General features: G+C 44.0%; 1 protein-coding gene across 2 annotated transcripts in view; it reads right to left on the reverse strand.

Moving 5' to 3' along the window:
* The window catches only part of LOC109463619 (arachidonate 15-lipoxygenase B-like), a 25,979-nt gene extending 23,310 nt beyond the window's left edge, over window positions 1-2,669 (reverse strand). For both annotated transcript variants that reach the window (XM_019760474.1, XM_019760473.1), the window contains exon 1: window positions 2,545-2,669. The gene's annotated coding sequence lies outside the window, so the exon portion shown is untranslated. The remainder of the gene's footprint in view (window positions 1-2,544) is intronic.
* Between the last annotated feature and the right edge of the window lie 5,451 nt (window positions 2,670-8,120).

Below are 8,120 nucleotides of genomic sequence, written 5' to 3' on the forward strand. Positions count from 1 at the left end.
GGGTCAAAAGAGCCCCCCCCCCCCGGTCCCCCCATGTCAAAAAAAGCCCGGTCTAGGTAGGGTTAAAATAACGCGTTAAAAACTCTTCTCCACCGCCGCGGGGCCTGCACAGGAGGCTACCACAACTTTCTAGCGGTCGCCGATCAACCCGTCGGTAGAACGCCAACCATTCCCGAAAACCGAGCCCTATCCACGCAAACAAACTCCCGTAGTCATCGCTGCTGCGAAAAACAACTTTGAAAAGACCACCATGTATGAGATGCTAAAACATGAACAGGAATGCCTTTGTTGTAACATAACCAATGTTCAGACTCCCGTTCTGTGTTGAATATTTCTGCTACTCTCTAAGTCTAAGCAGAGGTTTACGTTTTGGGTTACTAGTATTTTTTTATCGGGGTTTCCTTTTTGCACTGGAATTTTTTTTAACCCAACCCAACTAAAAAATCCAGTGGAAAAAAGAAACCCCGATAAAAATCCTAAAAAACACGCCAAAAATAACCCAAAACCCAAACCTCTGCTTGGAGAATACTAGCTAAGCGCGTGCCAGCCCTCTCCTTGCGAATGTGTGAATTACCCCTGCGCGAACATGTGAATAGCCTCTGTGAAAGTTAATCCCCGTCCATTTTTGGTCGCCGAATGCAAGCAGACTGTACTCTCTGGCGGACCAACTCCCTCGGCATGTTATCTCTTTATTTTTGACCGATTTCTACTCTTTCAGCCGTCTCCCGAAGCCTGGTAGAGGTTATCCCGAACCGTGCCTGTCTCGTGGTGCTCTGTGCCTGAGCATGAGTGGGCACAGAACGGGACACAGCAGCACCGCAAAACTCGCGTCGTTCCCCCTAAATATTAACGTCCCCTGCAGGTCTGCGAAGGAGGCTAGAGCGAGTCTAAAACTTTGCGGCCAGAGGATAGCTGATGGCCACACAGATTTCCGTTTAAATGCGGTCTAAATAAGGCAAAAGTACCGAAGTAACGGGTTCCTTTCTCAGCACTCTGTAGAGGTGAGGCGGCTTTCGTCCTAGATCTCCAGTGCCGAAGGTACGTCAACACTTGGTGTCCAGTGTCGGCGGCTTCAGCACTGGAAACTCGGAATCGGCAAACCAAATCCTGTCTTTAAAAGGGGTATCGAGATGCTGCCTTTGAACTCTAATCGGGACAACAAGGTGGTCGACAGGACAGGACTACACGGCCTCTTTCTAAATACATTTTCATAGTCTGACATAGACTTGGCCTTTAAGACCCTGTTCATACCAGACTTATATTTAGCGGTTTCAACCGGTTTTTCAAAAACCGGTTTTTATTTAACCTGGTGTGAACGCAAATTAACCGGTTTTTTAGGGGTTTAAATCCGATTTTGAAAAACCACCTCGGGAGGTGGTTTTTGAGGGGTTTTTGAAGGGTTTTTCCACCGAAAAACCTGGTCTGAACGCTAAGGGTTTATTGAACCGGTTTTTGCGTCATAATTCCGGGGTCACGGGTCAGCATCCTGACCGTGTGCGACCTGCAAGCTTTTTTGATCGCGTTGTTTTGACCAGCTTTGAGTTCGTTTCCACTGTTTTTCCACGGTTTTTCTTCATTTTGCGATGGAATCAGCAAACGCAACCTGGTCGGCGGACGGGACGCTCCTCAGGTTTGGAGAGCAGGAGTCGCCAAATTCGAAAAAGCTAGGGGGGGGGCGAGGGCTCTACCGAAACAAAAATGTTGGAGGAGGCTGATTTCTTGAAGATAAAGGATCAGTGCCGCACTAAGGTAAAAAAACAAACTGAAGACGGCATACAAGCAAGAAGGCCAAGGACAACAATCAGAAGAGCGGGAGGAACGGTTATTCAAACTGCAGTCATGGCCGATTAATTGGATATTCACCGGACAGGATTTTTACAAAACCGGTTATCAAAAGTCTGGTATGAACGCAAAGGGTTTTAGCCGGGTTTTTGAAAAACCGGTTGAAACCGCTAAATATAAGTCTAGTATGAACAGGGTCTAAAGATACTGTTCTGTACGCCGCGCGGCCGACGTAAGAACCACAAGCCTAGTACCGAAATGGTTTGAGAACTCGGCTCCCAGCGCCAAGAGTCACTGAGCACTAGAACGATCCAGTGAGGAACCCGTTACTTGTGCACTTCAAACCACTTGCTATCCAGTGGTGAACCGCCTCCGAGCACTGGCAAGCGAGTACCGAGTGGAATTCAGCACTGGAAAACCAGTGCCAACTCAAGATTCAGCTCTGGAATTCCAGTTCTGGCGGAGCTTCAGCACTGGAAAATGCAGTTCAGCACTAGAGTCCTGTGCGGAGTTTCCTTCCGCACAGGGCCCCGAGTGCCGACGCCACTTTCCCCGCGAATTCAGCACTGGGTGGCTAGAGAGGAACCCGTTACTTCGGTACTCTTGCTTAAATAAATAAAAAAAAAGGTGTAGGCAAGGACATTCTACGTCCGGCGAGTCGTTTGGTGCACCGGGCTAGATATGCGTTCTTCGGGGAGTCGTCAAGGTTAGATACAGTATGTGATCTATACACTATACACTCTAGTACAGGTTCCAACTCACCTCTGTAGTTTTCAGACGTGGGAGTGCGTGATTCTTGCTTGCCTGTGGCTCTAAGTGCCTCGCGAGGTGGAAACTCCCGGGGCGTACCGGACAAAAAGCTCCTTTATACTATAGCAGAGGCTTCAATGTTCATGGTTGATCATGACGCTTTGCACAAAAGAAAACAACGTCGTTCATTGGTGAAAGGTGGCTGTTCACGTGGAACTATGATTGTGTTCACGTGCTCACCCTGTGTTTTTTAGCGGGCAGAGCTATCCAATCATCCTTTGGTGAATACACATTATATAATAGAAAGGAAATATTGTCGAAAGTAGAAAACAACTTTTAAGGCAATAACCGCACAGAAACGCGCCTCACGTTTTGCTTTTCCACGGTAAGAACATGTCAGTTTCTTCTTGGTTTTAACCTCCTTGCTTTGGTACATCCAAGGAGGTTTAAAATCAATCTCCTTGGTACACCGTAAATTGTCAACCTTGGGCGTTTTCATAATCTTATCAAAATAAAACATAATCTTGGACATGTCCCTTCTCTTTTTCGAAAGGTATGGTAGGAGTCCTAGAGTCCATTCCAAGTCACCGCAGGTTTTTTGAATTATATTTTCAATATTTTCGAATTACTTCCCAATAATTCGAAAATATTATAAATATTCTGAAATTATCATTAAAAATGTTAGTACTTCAGCAGCGTGATTTCGAAAATAGTTGTTTTGTGTATCTTAATTATCATGATGAAGTCATTTAAACTATTGACGGAAAATTCAAAATTAGGGACGCCGTGTCTGTAACGCTACTGCACACTGTTCCAACATTGACCTAACGCATTGGATGGGTTACAGCTGTACTAGCAAAGTCCTATAATGAAAGACTTCAAATTAGAATCTTTTCATTCACTGTACAGGTAACACCTTTTAACGCTCCCTCCTGAAAACTTGGTGGGGGCGGGCACACTGAACACCTGAAGAAAACACCTTTTAATCTAATCAAAACACCTAGCTGACGCTTTCCTTTGTCCCATTCTGAACAAGTCAGCTCCTTTGCTAAAGTACATAATCAAGTTCGGAAACAGTCACTTTAAAAACACGGCATGCATTGTTCTGCAGTCTTCTTGTGGATAAGAAGGAGATGGCTCAAATGTCAAGGAAAGTTGAAAACACCTTTTGAACTGATCACCTCACTGACACGCTCTACACTACCCTGGAAGCCAGAGTACAGCGGGTCGCGGCCGGTTTCTTCTCGGCCCGCCAAGCAACTTTACCCGAGAAACACAGGTAGTTAAACTGTGCCATGTTTACTAGATAAAAGGGTTTTAGGAAATAGTGAGGATACAATAAGTACCTGGAGCAGTCTGGCATATGAAGTAACACCACCGGTCGCAGTGTCGCCTATGGCTTCTTGTTTTTTTTGCACTCACTCTAATATGCATCATAAAAACATGAAGATAATTGTACAAATAAGATGACGTGCGACCATTTGAACATGTGTGGAGTACAAGCTAAGTGGAAAGAGCTTTCAAGTTGGTAAAGAAAACAGTGGGCGCTTTAATAGAAACCTTCAGTCAACAGGCCTTGTCAAGCATGTTCTCTGAAATCACCAAACAAATCGAGCTAAATCTCCACTGTATACATACCGGAACTATCATTGTGTAGAGCTACCCTGGATTAAACTTGTGAGAACACTTGCAAAAATGCTTACCTGGAAGCTACCCTGGAAGCCAGAGTACAGCGGGTCGCGGCTGGTTTCTTCTCGGCCCGCTAAGCAACTTTACCCGCAAAACACGATCCAGCTGGCGAGGTTGTTGCACCGTGGTTGTTGCCGCTTTAAGCACCAATCAGAATAACCATATATTTTCTATTCAAAGAAAGCCTTCTTTGCTGGGGACAAACAGACTGATTGTTCTTGAAAGGGTTTCGATGAATGTTTCTGTTGCAATATCTATGTTAGGAATACTCTCTGAAATGATAGAGCCCCAGTCAATGTCAGAAAGTTTGGAATTCAGTCCATCGTAATCTGCTTTGCCAAAGTAAAATACAGCACGTTTGTAAGCTGCAATACGAGGGACTTTAAGGACCATTTTTCCATAGGTAAGAGAATGGTCACAATTTGACAAAGGCGGGTTCGTCCCACAATCCGAGAACAAACTGGGTGAGTCTGTAATTAAGACATCAAGCAAGGATGACGTGGTGTCAGTTATGCGGGTGGGCTCTGAAATCAGCTGTGCAAAGTTGTTGTCAGATATAAATCTATTGATCATGCTAGCGGCGTTGTCTGAATATCAATTGATGCAGGTGTTCCACAAGGGTCACTTCTCGGCCCATTGCTCTTTCTTGTATTTATAAATGACCTTGTTGACAACCTATACTTTAGAGGTGTTCAGCTGACTGAAACCCCCTCTCACCAGCACCTTGGCTTACATCTCACTCCAAATTTATCATGGTCACTCCACGTGTCAACTCTGGTGACGAAAGCAATGAAGCGAGTTAACTTGTTGACAAGAATATCAAATTTTGTGCCACGGAAACGCTTGAAATCTTGTACAAAGCCCATAGAAAAGAATATCCAGCAAAGAATTCCTCTTTCATTTTGTCAAAACTTGATCGGAGTTGAGCGTCCACGAGTTCCGAGACTCGCTTGAGCTCGCGGGTTGTCGTACTGGACGACATAAAGATCAAGAGTGGGGCCCAACCGACGTCACAATGAATAAAATAAAAAAAATAAAAACCATAAGACCATCATGGCTCCTGTTACTAAATTCTAAATACTAAATCATTCTACATGTCATCCCTGCTAATTCCTCTTTTTTCTTTCTTTTCAGGACCTCCATAGACGACAGGCGGGACTCACCACTACTGAACAGCGGCTCCTCGAACAACTGCAGTCAAACTGACTAGTAAGACTTATGACTAAAACTTTAGTATTTTTTCCAAATATTCCCACAAATTTTATCTCGATTGTGACCCCACTTCTACCTTTCTCGGTCAGCACACGTTTTGCCACTACTACGGAAGCAAGTCACCCTTTCTTCTTCAGTACTCGCCAAATCTCTTAGGAGAAAGTTCCACGCTGAAAGTTTCTTTCCTAGAACTGCGTCACATATACGGAACAAGCTTCCTTGTGAACGCTCCCCAAATGGGTACAACCTTTTCTTTTAAGGTGAAGAAACATCTGTCTTTTTGCAGTTCACGCAGTTGTGGGGTCGTCTGGCGTAGCGGCAGAGTGCGCGACTCGGAACTTAGAGTCCCGGGTTCGAGTCCTGACATGCCACCGATCTTGTGCCCTTGGGAAAGGCACTTTACACGACTTTCCTCACTTCGCTCAGGTGTAAATGAGTATTGTCCTGTCATGTATTTGTCCCCTGTGTTGGTGGCGGCATTAATATAAGTTGAAAAAACTTGAGTGTGTCGTCACCACGTCTGGTGATTACATGTTGGAATAAAAAAAAAGTTCACTTTTGTAACCCAAAAATGTGAGTGGTTCGGATGAGCCTTCGTTTGAGATGAAAATTGTAGTAAATAGAAAAAATAATCACAGAAGAAATACTGAATAGAATGTTATTTGAAGCAGTACTGTACTATTGTAGACACTCTTCAGTTTCCAAAAGGAGAGAATTTACAGTTTAGGTTTTATGCCTATCATTAGATGATTGACATATAATCTATAGAGTTGTATATTCCACATAGTCTATACATTCCCTTTATTCATCATCATCATTATCCTTTATTACTTCACCCCAAGAGAGTGTAGACAAAGTGTCGTTTTGAGCTTAGCTTACCGCTGCCTCTAGTGGTTAGGATTTGGCGCTCTCAGAGCAAAGGCCCGGGTTCTATTCCCGGTGTAGGAAAATCATTTTTGTGTATGTATGACAACGTTGGTGCATGCGCACATGTCTGTAAAAGTCACAAGATTTTACTGATGACAATAAGAATGCTCTCTTATTATGTTTACCGAAGGAAACATATTATATTTGCTCTGTTTCCTCTTCCTCTTCCGTTCCAAACACCTAAAAAACGTCCATATTTTCGTGATTAGAGCTTGGAGGAAAATGAAATTCAGCATGCTGGTAGGTTGGTACGTTAGACATTGAACCTTGGTCATTTTGGCCAACATAGATGTCAGAAAATGATTTTATTGGCAAAAAATGGGTGAAAAAAGTTGCATTTTAAGCCAAAAATCGAACAAAAAGAACGCGTTTGGAACATTCGAACAACCATGGAACAATGGAACAGCGTGTTCGATAACCGCGGTCAATGACCCTAGCGCTACGCACGGAACACCCGAGATTTCCAAATATGGGCATCCGCCCTTGTATGACACGAGAAGAGATCGGTGGATCAATGTCAGCGGTCAGTTTTCATTTTTCTTCGTAAAATACGGTCATATGAATACCAGTCTCGAGTAGAGAATATTGCATTGGGATTTGGGGTTCAATATCCACAATTAGGACTGCGGATTTCCACAGAACGCCGGCGACTTTGTGTAATTTTTTGCATGTCACCGCCGGACTCAATAAAAAAAAACAACTCATAATTTACACTAGCTCCTGACTTTATAGAATCTCGTATATATAGAGATTTAGGCTTGCTGCCGTTTTGAAAATAAAGTAAACAGAATTGTGTTCATCCGTAACTATTGTCGACTTTGTAATGTAGGTGCGGGACAGGGGGAGGGGGGCGTTTGTTTACGTTTATATAAACATGGATGTAACATTACATTTTGTCGTTTTGTCAGACAGTTTCAATCTTTTTCGGGATAACACAGTACAGTACACGGGATAAGCATCAAATCGGGATTCATCGGGATATCCCGGGATTTTTCGGGAACCATGTTGACTAAGATTTTTACAGACAGACGGTGCAGCGCATGTTTGTTTCCAAATTATGCATGATGATAACAGTAGCACAAACGAATAGTGTTTTTAATCAAATGTTGTTTTTTTTGATATCGAAAATTTTAGTGGCTTAATAATGTTTAGAACGATAACAAAATAATACAACCGTCTTGGTACGAGAATTTCTGTCTGACCTTGCGATGTGGACGGCCCTAAGTACTGCTTTTGATGTCACCCGACCCGCGCTATCTCAGATATAAAAATCTAACACATCCACGTGCCATGTCGCCAGAAGTTCATTTTTCTCCTAGATAGGGGAGGTCGACGCACGGAGCTGCGGAAGGGAGATTAAACATTATACAAAAGAGGGGGGGGCGAAGCATAATTAAAAAGTTCTTTACGCCTCTTGGCTGTGTTTGCGATCAGCGACGAACAAGAATTGATACATTTCTGTGACTGGGCCACGTTGCCACAGAAACGGCACGCAGCATAGCTATCACCGCGCGGCGCCCAATCACAGCACACAGACGGGGACCCGCCCACTGGCTGGGCGGCAAGATTTCAAACTCAAAGGCTCGATGCTCCGCCCCAGAGACTCCGGCCGCCCTGGCGATTGTAGCGATTTTCCGCCTCAGTCCTGCAAGCGGCATTGTATTTTTCTATTCCAAAACAACGTTTCTACAAGTGACATCGAGAACGAGAATGCTTTTCCTACCGGAAGATTTTTTGTCCAGCCGCGTGGAAGTACTTGC

Source organism: Branchiostoma belcheri, unplaced genomic scaffold (genome assembly GCF_001625305.1).
Source record: "Branchiostoma belcheri isolate BF01 breed outbred unplaced genomic scaffold, Haploidv18h27 scaffold129, whole genome shotgun sequence".
NCBI lineage: Eukaryota > Metazoa > Chordata > Leptocardii > Amphioxiformes > Branchiostomatidae > Branchiostoma > Branchiostoma belcheri.